The sequence below is a fragment of the Rhinatrema bivittatum genome, chromosome 2, assembly GCF_901001135.1.
Source record: "Rhinatrema bivittatum chromosome 2, aRhiBiv1.1, whole genome shotgun sequence".
Classification (NCBI taxonomy): Eukaryota; Metazoa; Chordata; class Amphibia; order Gymnophiona; family Rhinatrematidae; genus Rhinatrema; species Rhinatrema bivittatum.
This window is the reverse complement of record NC_042616.1, coordinates 371785834-371799345: the sequence shown is the minus strand read 5'-3', so window position 1 is coordinate 371799345 and position 13512 is coordinate 371785834. Positions and strand designations below refer to the sequence as shown.

At 41.3% G+C, this 13512-nt stretch overlaps 1 long non-coding RNA gene across 1 annotated transcript in view; it reads left to right on the top strand.

The window, feature by feature from the left end:
- Positions 1-1880: 1880 nt before the first annotated feature.
- Positions 1881-13512, top strand: part of LOC115084726 — a 68629-nt gene continuing 56997 nt past the window's right edge. Inside the window, exons 1-2 of the long non-coding RNA XR_003854641.1 lie at positions 1881-1951; positions 2917-3066. This is a non-coding gene — a long non-coding RNA (uncharacterized LOC115084726). The remainder of the gene's footprint in view (positions 1952-2916; positions 3067-13512) is intronic.

The following is a 13512-nucleotide window of genomic DNA, read 5'->3' as shown; positions in this document are numbered from 1 at the left end:
TGATAGAGGTGTTTAAAATCATGAGAGGTCTAGAATGGGTAGATGTGAATTGGTTATTTACTCTTTCAGATAATAGACTAGGGGGCACTCCATGAAGTTAGTATGTGGCACATTTAAAACTAATCGGAGAAAGTTCTTTTTCACTCAACGCACAATTAAACTCTGGAATTTGTTGCCAGAGGATGTGATTAGTGCAGTTAGTATAGCTGTGTTTAAAAAAGGATTGGATAAGTTCTTGGAGGAGAAGTCCATTACCTGCTATTAATTAAGTTGACTTAGAAAATAGCCACTGCTATTACTAGCAATGGTAACATGGAATATACTTAGTTTATGGGTACTTGCCAGGTTCTTATGGCCTGGATTGGCCACTGTTGGAAACAGGATGCTGGGCTTGATGGACCCTTGGTCTGACCCAGCATGGCATGTTCTTATGTTCTTATGTATTATTCACAGGATAGTATATGGTGAAATGACAGACTGGTTAAATACCACAATCAGACTGCATGTACCACAGCGCGATTTGAGGTCGACAAATAAAGGCCTGCTGACAATACCCACTATAAGATCTACCCACTTAGGTGAAGTGAGAGATTGTTCTATCTCAGTTGCAGGCCCAAAGGTTTGGAATAAATTACTACCTGAATTGAGGCTACAACCAAATAAGAAAAAATTTCAACAAGAACTAAAAACGTGGCTTTTCCAACAGGCATACATGAGTGATAGATAAGCACTAAGTAGAATCCCACTTATCTTTTTATCTTTTTATGATCTTATCTTTATCTCTTATGATACTATTCTTTTAATGCTGTATTAATGGAGTTTTATTAGTTTTAGCTAATTATGTTTAGTTGAAATTTGATTCTTTTATTATGCATGATTGTTATTTAATTTCATTTATTTTTCTGCTGAGTTTAACATTGTAAACTGTCGAGATGGAATTTTATTCTGTGCAACAGTATAGAAAACTGTTTAAATAAATAAATAAATAAAACATGTTTTTAATGCCGGAAATAACTACACCTTTTTTCCTGGCATTAAGCTATGCCAGAAAGATGAGATTTCTATAATTTCGAGACCTAACAGGCCTGGTAGAGAGTCTATCTGTTAGGGTGAGAGAACATTGTAGAAATCTTATCTTTCTGTGACTTTCCTCACTCTAAATCATGTCAAATCTTCAGTGATGTGTACTGTGCTGTTCGTACGTCTCACTGTGCATGTAAAACTAGCCCCAAAACCCTAGACCACCCCCAAAAACTCACCTCGAGTTACTAGCTGGCCCTCCTATAGTGATATAAATAGTTGACTACTATGTGTGTCACTCCAAAGGTTCTTTATCTCTCTCTCAGCACAATACAAACATTGTAGGGTGTGATAAATTACCTATGTGAAGTGCAGCATGGTAACTCAAATTATCATAGCCATGTTCCTTTTCCTTTTTTGAGGAAGTTATTCATGCAAAAATTACTGCATTTTGATAAATCTAAGTATAATTTACATAATGAGAAGTTTTAAAAAGTTTGGGAAATAAATCAGTCCCTTTGAACATTGATTAGGGGCTTAATTTCAGTAGGCACCTAAATTTAGGTGCCTAAAAGCAGGAAGCTACTAGGGTAGAATTAGGATGGAGAAAATAATTTAGGCCCTTAACATTGATTTTCAGTACTAGGCACCTAAATTAGGAACCTAAATTTAGGGAATTAATTGCAGGCCTAAATTTAGGACCCAAAGTTTTAGGTCCATAAATTTAAGAGAATTTTCAGCTGAAAGATTAGATGCCTAAACTTGGCTGAAAATGCTCTTAAATTAAGGTACCAAATTCAGAATATTTTGAAAATTTAATTCTATGATTTTTTTCTCTTCTTCATCTTCTTTTTTTGTTTAGCAATTACTTGAAAAGAAGTATGGCAGTATCAGCACTGGTCAAATGAGAATGAATATAGGCAAAAAAAAGGTAAGAAGTTGTTTAACTATAAATGTGGCATCACAATAATCGTTTCTTCAGCTGAACCCTGCCCATATTCCTGGTAACTCTATCCCCACATGCTGCTACTGTTTTGGCTAATATGGACAGAAAGGAGAAAGGAACCTAGAAAAAGGGAGGAAAGAGAGGAACAAAAAGGAAGGAGGCAAGAACCTGAAACGAGGTATGGAAAAGAGGGAGGATGTGAAAACTGAAAAGAAGTAGATGGGGATGAAGTAGGTGAACCAGAAAGGAATGAGTTGGGGGGGAAAAAACTGAAAAGGAGTGGTGAAGGGAAAAGAAGAAGAGGCACCGCAAAGGAGAGAGGGAGAAAGAAGAGGTGAGGAACATGAAAGGATAGAATGAAGGAGGAGAGGAACTGGAAAGGAGGGAGCCTAGATTGTAGGAGAGGAATCAGAAAATAGGAAACATACAGTTTTATCTTTTTCAGCTGAGGATGAATTTTCTTTTCAGCCCCCTATAAGACAGAATAAATTTGCTTGAGATATTCAACCAATAGAGATCAAAAATATTTTAATGAATTGAGCTCTTTGTGGTTAATACTATTTTTGTTTTGCATCTGGCTCTGAAATCTAAGTTTCAAAAAATAAGGGGATATCCCTGTAGCTTAGATCACAATGCTGCAGTGTTGGGGAGCCAGGTTCAGATCCCCTATCTGTTGGACCTGGATTGGTGTGGGCATGCTGTGGAGGGAGTGTGCTCTGTTTCAGGGAGGGATTAATGATGTGCTACAACTATGGAGGCAGCCTCTGCTGGATGAGTGACAATGAGGATGCAGAACAGAGAAGACACTTCTCAAGCTGATAAGAGTTTCTGGGCATGCCATTGGGTAGGGATGACCAAAGACATGAGGTAAAAAGGGGATAAGAAAAAAAGCAACAATTCTGGACCAAAACAAAACACTTAACATTTGCTAATTATATCCTTTGTAATAGGTGGAAGATTTTCCAGGCCTATTTGCCAAGCATTGTCACCCTACTTATCGCAATGGGTTCCAGCATATAAAGAATTATCGAGAGGAGCTCAGAAAGATTCATAATGCAGTTGCTTCAAATCAACCTCTTTCTTCGTACCTTAATGTCCAGGTAAAAAAAAGTCTGTCTGTACTTTACTGTAAAATTTACAAACATTTGTATTTCTGTGAAATGTTTCTATTAACTGAGAATTTATTTATTTATTTATTTCAAGTCTTTTATATACCGAAGTATAGCAGTCTGCCTTCACTCCGGTTTACATGAGAACAACTTAATACAATTTAATCACATTGGAACAACTTATTATAGTAAGAAAAATATTAGTGTCAGAGGTTTAAAAATGAACAACAATTACATACTGGAAATGAACATTTTTTGTAACATATGAATTAACCTTTTTTAAACGGTGGAAGATTATAAGGTGAGTTCATCTTTGGGCAAGGGGTACGTGTAGTCTTTTGTGTATCGGTGTGACTGTTCTGAGGGATGGGACAAGGTGTGTTGCTGACCGAGATTGAAAGGTGATTGAATGAAAGGTGAGAGGAGGTGGAGGAGAACATTCGAGGAGATTAGAGTATGTCGTGCACAGTAGTGGAATGAGTTAGGAAGTTGCGTAAAGCTTAACCAACGCCATCTCTGAAAGTTTGGTTGAAATACCATGTTTTGAATTCCTTTTTAAAGGATTTGATGTCACTAAGTGAACTTAGGTAGTGTGGTAAGGAGTTCCATATTTTGGGTCCTGTGATGGAGAAGGCTCTGTTCCTAGTGTTGGTCAGTTTTGCTATGTTCAGAGATGGTATGTCTAGATTCAGTTTGCTGGCTGTTCTGGTTGTACGTTGTGCTTTGTGTATCTGAATCATGTTATTGAGGGTGGAGTTGTCTTCTTTGTATATTGCGTTGTGGACAATTGTCAAAGTTTTGAATTCAATTCTTTGTTCGATCGGTAGCCAGTGGAGACTTTTCAAAACAGGGGTGATATGTTCTGATTTCTTCTTGCCGGTTAGGATTCTGGCTGTGGCGTTTTGTAACAGTTGGAGTGGTTTTAATGTGGATTTTGGGAGGCTGATCAGGAGAGAGTTGCAGTAGTCGAGGCTGTTGAAGATGAGGGATTGCAGTACGGTTCGGAAATCTTGATGGTGGAGAAGTGGTTTTAGGTGTTTCAGGATGTGAAGTTTATGAAAGCCTTCTTTCGTTTTAGTTGCTATGTTCTTTTTTAAGTTGAGTTCGTTGTCAATCCAGATGCCGAGGTCCTTTGTAGTGTTTTTCAGTTGGATGCTGATGTTATCAATTTGTAGAGAGTGTGTGGATGTTGTTAGACCTGAGTTGTTTCTTCCTGTGAGAATGCATTCAGTTTTATTCATATTGAGGCATAACTTTAGTTGGTTTAGCTTGTTTCTGATTGAGATTAGGTGGTTGGCTGTGGTGTTCAGAGTCTCTTCGATAGTGGTGGTTACAGGGATGAGAAGTTGAATGTCATCGGCATACATATAATATGTTATGCCAAGACTTGAGATGAAGTGGCAGAGTGGGAGTAGGTAGATATTAAAGAGGGTGGCAGATAGGGCGGAGCCTTGTGGTACCCCAGTATCGAGTGGGAGGGGATTTGATGATTTGTTGTTAACGGTGACCTTGAAGTATCTTTCTTTTAGGAAAGAAGTGAACCAGCTTAGTGTTTTGCCATCCAGACTGATGTAAGCAAGTCTTGATATTAGGCTTTCGTGGCCTACCGTATCAAATGCCGCGGAGAGATCAAGTAGGAGACTTAGTTTGTCGTCCAAACCCCTGATTAATTTATTTGATAGATTTATTAGCAGAGTTTCAGTACTTCTGTTTTTCCTGAATCCGTGTTGTGAGGTATGTAGGATATTGTTGTCCTCTAGATGTTCATTAAGCTGAATCATTGCTGCTTTCTCAGTCATCTTAGCGAGTAGGGGAGGTTTGAGATGGGACGGTAGTTATTCAGATCTGCAGGATCTAGGTTCCTCTTTTTTAAAATTGGTGTGATTGTTGAATTGTTTTCATAAGACATTGATGGTGGCTGGTATTAATGTACCTAGTCTAGTCATTACAGCAAAGGTCTTGGGTCAGGGGCCTTGCATCAGGACTCCTTTCAGACCCTGCAATCATAGCTGTCACCCTTGATGGGCTACTAGGTGTCATCCTTGAACAATGACCACAACTCCCTCCTGCCAGGGGCTGTGAATGCTGCCTCAGTAGCAGTGAGCAGCAGGCCCAACTTGTAGATCAAACTGGGGACTTTCCGCTTGCAATGTTATGTTTATGTTTATTAAAAATGTATGTATCACCTGATGTTCAAGGCCCTAGATGATTTATTTATTTATTTAAAAGTATTTTTATACCGTCTTTACAAACAGTGTTTAGTCAAAACGGTTTACATATATCAAAAAATAATAAAAATGAAAATAAAAAACAAATTAAAATTAAAGTAAAAGTTAAAGTAAGAACATAATGATTGAAAGTGGGTTGACATATAAAATATAAATTACAAAAATTTTCATTAATATAAAATAACAAATTGTTTAAAATAAATTAGGTAGCATAAAGAAATCAATACACAGAACAAGAGAATGTTGGGTGCCTAACTGAAGATATGTATTCTGGAAGTGTGAGATGATTATTTAGTGGGTGGTATCTGAAATGCGGTTTGAAATAGGTGAGTTTTTAAAGATTTTTTGAAATGCTTAGGATTGGATATGGATCTGATAGGATCTGGTAAAGCATTCCATAGAATGGGACCTATGACTGAGAAAGCTCTTTTTCTGGTAATATCAAGACGGGCTTGTCGAGGTGAGGGAATGTCAAGAAGGTTTTTTTCCAATGATCTTAGGTGTCTAGTCGGTTTGTAAATTCGGAGGATGGAGCATAAAGTAACCGAGTTGGGAGTGTAGATAAGAGAATGTATAATGGACAAAATTTTAAATTGTATTCTATGTTTAACAGGTAACCAATGTAAAGACTGAAGTATTGGAGTAATGTGGGTTTTTTTTGATGAATTTGTTAGGATTTGTGCTGCTGCATTTTGGATTAGTTGGAGTGAGTGAAGTGTGTTTTCTGGGAGGCCTATATATAGAGAATTACAGTAATCCAGTCCAGAGAAAATGAGTGATTGAAGAATAGTCCGGAAGTCATGAAAAAAAAGTAAAGGACGTAGCCGTTTTAAGAGTTGAAGTTTATAGAAGGAGTTCCTAGTTAACATGGATATGTGTTGTTTTAGTGAAAGGTTTGTATTGATAGTTATGCCTAGATTTTTTGCAGATTTTGAAATTGGGATGGTTGTTCCATTGAATATAAGTTGAGAAGGGGGGCCTATAGATGAGTCAGTGATTGATGAGAGGTGAACTATTTCTGTTTTTTTTGGATTTAGTTTCAGACGATTATGAGATAACCATGTATCGATGGTTGTAAGATATAGTGATACTAATGATAGTGTATGGGTCCAGGAGATATTATATGGTACCATGAACTGTATATCGTCAGCATAGATTTTGAAGTTTATATTTAAAGAGGCTAATATGCGGCAAAGAGGTAACAGATAGATATTGAAAAGAATAGGAGATAGAGAAGAACCTTGTGGAACACCTGATGCAATGGAATATGGATCGGAGGAGTAATTGTTTATGTTGACTTGTTGGATGCGGTCTGATAAGAATGAAATGAACCATTGTAGTACAGTACCTGTGATGCCTATAGATTTAAGAATGGAAATAAGTATTTGGTGATCAATGGTATCGAATGCTGCTGATATATCCAAGAAAACAATAATGTGGTCCGTGTAAGAGTCAAAAGCCCGAAATATAGAATCAAAGGAAGTTAGGAGAAGGGTTTCAGTGGAGTGACCTTTGCGAAATCCATGTTGGTTTGTATGTAATATGTCATTTTCTGATAAGTAGTCTGATAGTTGAGATAATACTGCTGATTCAATTAACTTGGCTAAGGATGTTAATGTGGCAATGGGTCTAAAGTTACTGAGATCGAATTCTTCTTTGGATTTGTTTTTTAAGATAGGTAGAATTGAGGTTTTTTTGAGAGAGGATGGGAAGAAACCGGTTTCTAAGGATTGGTTTACTAACTGTGCTAAGAAATTGCTAGCGTGTGGGCCCAATGCTTTGAAAAAAGCGCCTGAGCAGGGGTTGTCAGGTGAGTTGGAAGGATTTTGTTTTCTAATAATAGTTTGTATAGTATTTTCTGTGACCAGGGTAAATTCTGACCATGTAAAGATGGGTTCGACATCTTTGTATGCAGGTAGTGGGAATTTGGAAAGTTGGTTTGATATATCTGTAACTTTTGTTTTAAAATAATTAGCCATTTTATTACAAGAAACCTTCATAATAAAACAGGAAACAATAAAACACTCCACAAGACAAAGTAAAATAATAAAATGCTAAAACTAGCTAAATAAATAAATAAAAACATATCAAAGATGAACAGTTAAAACCAAAGTTTTAAACCATTATAGGAACTACCCATAGGCCAGTTTAAACAAATTGGTCTTCAGAGAGAATTTAAACAGTTTAGGGCATGTAGTCAGCCTCAGTTCAGTGGGTAAAGAATTCCACTATTCAGGTGCTGCTGCCGAGAAAGCCTTTTCTTGGGTGTCATCTAAGCAGGCCATTTTGTGTGAGGGATCATCAAGTAGACCCCTGTAGGCTGAACAAAGAGACCTGGTGAGAACATATATCCTCAAAAGAGCATTTGCCTATGGAAACGAGTCAATTCTTAATAAGTTAAAAACCAAAATTGCAGCTTTGTACAGGACATGCTACTGGGTAGGTAGTCAATGTAAGGATATCCTAATTGGAGTGATTTGTTCACATTACCAGTGCTTATGATAATGCGAGTAGCTGAATTCTGTAAAAGCTGCAACATGTTTTTCATGCATGAAGGTAAGTCTTAAACAAAACACATTAAAGTAATCTATTAGTGGATGTATCAATGTCTGCACAACTGTTCGGAAGTCAACAGTACTGAGTAAAGGTTTCAGTTTGCAAAAATCTCAACTTGTAAAATTGGATCTGATGACAGACTTAATTTGTTGCTGAATAGATAGCCTGGAATCGACCCAAATACCTAGGCTTTTGACATGAGGAGAAATGGGCAAATCAACATTATCAGTTTTGATAGCAGCAGGGATTGAATGATTAGATGAGCAATGGATGACCAAAAGTTCAGTTTTCTTAAGATTTAAAGAAAGCCTGTTATGTGTAAAGTAGGCATTGATGGTCGATAGGCAGAGGGCAAGTATGGGTGACTATAATTTAATGTAAAATTGAATGTCATCAGCATAGATGTGGTAACCCTCACAGAGTCCTACAAGAATTCTGCTGATAGGGTTGGCCTGCCTATTACTCAAAAGAAGGATTAGATTCCTGCAGAGCAGTTTGTGATCTTTGTCTCTCTTTTCCTTATAGGAGTGATATTGATGAGTGCTGTCTGAGTCACTTTTGGAGTTAGCCAGATAAAAACCAAGATTTGAATATTTCTCCTTGCTAAGTAGATATATTGTGCAAACTATTCGTGTGCATAAAATTTGTACAGATAAAAAAAAGCAGCACTAGAGCTGTTCAACATAGAAACATAAAAATGTCGGCAGAAGAAGACCAAATGGCCCATCCAGTCTGCCCAGCAAGCTTTCACACTTTTTCTCTCTCTCTCTCTCTCTCTCATACTTATCTGTTACTCTTGGCACTTAGCAACCTTTTGGTTCTATTTCCCATCCACCCCCCCCATTAATGTAACCTTTTGGTTCTATTTCCCTTCCACCCCCGCCCTTAATGTAGAGAGCAGTGCTGGAACTGCTTCTAAGTGAAGTATATAGTTTAATTGGTTAGGGTTAGTAACCGCCGCAATAAGAAAGCTACTCCCATGCTTATTTGTTTACCCAGCCTGTGCAATTTAGTCCTTGTTGTTTGTTATCTGAATATAAATCCACCTTTCTTCATTCCCCCCTGCCGTTGAAGCAGAGAGCTACTCTGGATATGTATTGAAAGTGAAGTATCAGGCTTAATTGATTCGGGGAAGTAACCACCGTAACAAGCAAGCTACACCCATGCTTATTTGTTTACCCAGACTGTGTAATTCAGTACTTGTTGGTTGTTGTCTGAATATAAAATCATCTTTTCTTCATTCACCCCTGCTGTTGAAGCAGAGAGCTACACTGGATATGCATTGAAAGTGAAGTATCAGGCTTGTTTGGTTTGGGGTAGTAACCGCCATAACAAGCAAGCTACTCCCAGCTTTTTTATGAATGCAAATCCTTTTATCCATATTTCCTCTTGCCATTGAAGCATGGAGCACTGTTGTAGTCACATTAACCGTGTGTATGTCTATTGAATAAGAGATAGATCTTAAAAACATACACGTGCGCACTTTTCTTCACGCCACCGGCGCGAACAAAAGTACACTGGATTTTATAAGATACGTGCGTAGCCGCGCGTATCTTATAAAATCCGGGGTCGGCGCATGCAAGGCTGCGCAAAATCGGCAGCCTGCGAGCGCCGAGCCATGCAGCCTGCCTCCGTTCCCTCCGAGGCCGCTCTGTTACCGCCGAGGCCGCTCCGAAAATCTTTCCTCCTGCGTCCCCCCACCTTCCCCTCCCTTCCCTTATCTACCCCACTCCCCAGCCCTACCGAAATCCCCCCCCTACCTTTGTTGGGCAAGTTACGCCTGCTTGAAGCAGGCGTAACTTGCGCGCGCCGCCTCGGCATCCCCCGGCACAGGCCGCAGTGCCGGGGGACTCGGGACCGCCCTCCCGGCCCACCCCCAAATCGTCACCATGCCCCCGGACCCACCCCAGACCGCCCCCTGATCTCGGACATGCCCCCAGACATGCCCCCTCCCGCCCCTTTTACAAATCCACGGGACTTATGTGCATCCCGGGGCTTTGCGCATGCCGGCGGCCTATGCAAAATAGCGCCGGCACGCGAGTGCCCTGCGCACATAAATCCGGCAGAATTTACGTGCGCAGGGCTTTTAAAATCTAGCCCAAAGGGTATTATCTCCAGGTATTAGCTGTCTTTCCCGCAAGCCACCCTCTCTTCATTCACATCCTCTAGAGACTTTATGGATCCACAGTGTTTATCCCACGCCCCTTTGAAGTCCTTCACAGTTTTGGTCTTCACCACTTCCTCCGGAAGTGCGTTCCAGGCATCTACCAACCTCTCCATGAAGAAATACTTCCTGACATTGGTTCTTAGTCTTCCTCCTTGGAGCTTCAAATCGTGACCCCTGGTTCTGCTGATTTTTTTCCAATGGAAAAGGTTTGTCGTCTTTGGATCATTAAAACCTTTCAAGGATGGAGCTAAACTATAGCTATGCATACATATATTGAACTAAGGTTACACATGTAAATCTGGTTGGAAAAATGGCTGTCCTAAAGTTATCCAGATAAAGTTATATTGAGTATATTCAGCCTGCAGATTTATCTGTTTAAGTCCTGCTGAATATCTGTATGAATTTAGTGCATAACTGATAAATTACCTTTTCACAGGCTCTCTGAATATTGACCTCATTATGTACAATTGCCATGGAGTTGGATAGGAGGGTGCTGTGAAGGTCATTTGTCCCGTATCAACCTCCCTTTAACTATGTCCTTAGGTGTAACTAGCTGAGACATTTTGTGCTCAAACATTAGTGGTAAAGGCAAAGCTGCCTAGTAGCAGTAAGAATCATAGTTGTAGAGCTAAGCTGCAGTGGTGTGCATGAGATAGCCCAACTAGTGGTACAGGAGATTCAGCTTTTATAGACGTTTCCCAGCTAAGAGGAGCTCATCCTATGCTGTTATTGCTGGCTTGGGGCCCAGAAAACAGGAAAAATAAAGCTTCAACTGAGTTAAAGAAGTACCTTTAACTGAGAGTTGATAGTGCAAGAGACATAAGGGTGAGAAAGAAAGTGGGGAGAAGGAGAGGGACAGAGCATAGAACAATATGTTATGCCCGATGGTCGCAGATGGCTGTGACCACTCATGCTCACCTCCTTTTTCCCTGCACCGTAAATCCTGGGAAGAATGGCAGCCTCCGCCAACCACTGCCAACCTCCCCGGCATCCCCGGGATGGTGTGGGCACTGCCGACCACCATCACCTAAGGCATGCGCGCGCAAGGGCCTCCTTTGTACACATCATGGCAGGAACCTCGGGGGCGTCCCCTTCGGATGACGTCAACTCGCTGCTGTACTTAAGCTGTACTTTGCTTCAACGAGTTAGCAAGCAGTTCCCTCGTTGCTGAATCCGGTCCATTCTTGGACTTCCTGTTCCAGATTCCTCTCTTGGTGTGTGGATGCTCTAGGTACCCGCTTCTCAGGTGCCCTTCCGCGTTCCTGGCTATCCGCTCCTCAGAGGGCCTTCCTGCCTTGGACTACTACCTGACCCACATCTCGGGACACTCTCCTGGAACTACCACTTGTGAGTACTTCAACGATACTAGCTTTACTGAAGCTTCTCTGTGGTGTACCCCATGCCTCAGGCCACTATCATTTCTTCTTCAGTAGAAGTTGTTCCAGTATACCCTGTGCTGCAGGGTATTGCCGTACCAGCTACAAGATCCACTTCCGGGTTCCTGCACTTCAGACTACTCTTCATCCTCATCTTCAGTACAGACATCCTCTGCGTATCCTGCTTTGTGGGCCACTACTGGACCTGCACTTCTGAGGTAATCTCTACTCGTCTGAAGGGACTTCCTGGCGTACCCCACTCTGCGGGCCACTACCGGATCTTCACATCAGTGGTATCACCCTGGGTATACCCCACTGCTCAGAACTGTACTTATTTGCATCTCCCGCTCAGCGGGCTCTGCTTTTCCTTCCTTCATAATAAAGTCTCTATCATACAGCTTTGTCCAATGCCTCTGAGACCATGCCTATCGATGGTGAGGCTCACAGGGCTCCTCCCTGTGGGCGGATACACCTCTCATCTCGGCCCAGGGTTCACATCCTTACAAAAACATAACAGATTGCTAACTTCATGGACCCGGTTCAGGTCTCAGCCATTAAGGCCATCCTTGGCCTGGCCCAACGTCTTGCTGAACAACAAAGGACATTAGAGACTTTGGCTAACGCCTTCAGTCAGCTAAACTCTTGGCTGAACTCTACATCGACGCCTGACAAGGCCACTTCCTCTCCACATGTGTTGCCTGTATGACTCTCTGTGCCCTTGCCAGCACCCACTCATTTTACAGGTGATCCCCTGTTATATAGGGGCTTTCTGAATCAGTGTTGTATGCACTTTTCACTACAACCTACCTATTTCCCAGACGTAGTATCCAAAACTACGTACATACTGTCTCTTTTAAATGGGAAAGCCCTGGCCTGGGCTTCACCTCTCTGGGAACGTAATGATCCAATTCTCAGTGATTTGACAGGCTTCCTTGCTCTCTTTTGTTCTGTATTTGATGACTCTGCTTGCAAGACCGTCGCTGGATCTGCACTCCTGCATCTACAAAAGGTACCAAACCTTTGACTGATTATGTTATTGAGTTTAAAACCTTGTCCTCGGAGCTACATTGGGACCTGGGCTGCCTGCGGGCTATTTTCCTGGAAGGTCTTAATTCTCGCATCATAGACGAATTAGCAGCACATGAGCTCCCTGATACTCTGGACTCTCTCAGTGACCTTGCGGTATGAATTGATCATCGTCTGTATGAGCAGTTACACGAGGTCAAGGTTCCTAAAAAGATGCCACCAGTGATTCCACACTCTCGTCCAGCACCTGTTACTCAGACTACTCCCGCACCCAGTATCGAGGAGGAAGAACCCATGCAACTAGACCGCAGCCACCTATCAGCTAAGGAGAGGTGTCACTGAAAGAGATTAGGTCTCTGCATGTGCAGCAGACAACCTGGCCATGCTGTTCCCTCCTGTCCTATCTGTCTGGGAAACTCGCAGACCTAGGATCCGCCGGAGGACTCCTCCTAGGTCTAACTTCTCCATCTCCATCTCCTCCACTGACACTTCCAGTCTCCATTAACTCAGATGCCCTCGAATTCCACACATTAGCCCTACTGGACTCTAGTGCCGGTGGGAACTTCATACTCAGACAACTTGTAGAACACCTACGAATCCCCACTGTTCAGACACCTACCCCACTGATATTGTCATCTATACATGGTGAGCCATTACCTGGTGAGGTTTCTTATTCTATTAAACCTATTCATCTCCACCCGGAGTCTCTACACTTGGAGATGGAGACCATTTCTTTCCTAGTCCTGGATAAGGCAATACATCCGGTGGTACTCGGACTGCCATGGTTACAAATGCACTCACCCCAATTCGATTGGAGTACCCTCGAACCGTCTGAATGGGGAAAAGCTTGCCATGGAAAATGCTTAGAGGTGGTAATTCCTATGCCTTGCCTGACCATAGAAACATAGAAATGATGGCAGAAGAAGACCAAATGGCCCATCCAGTCTGCCCAGCAAGCTTTCACTTTTTTTTTCTCCTCTCTCATACTTATCTGTTACTCTTGGCATTTAGTAACCATTTGGTTCTATTTCCCATCCACTCCCGCCATTAATGTAACCTTTTGGTTCTGTTTCCCTTCCACCTC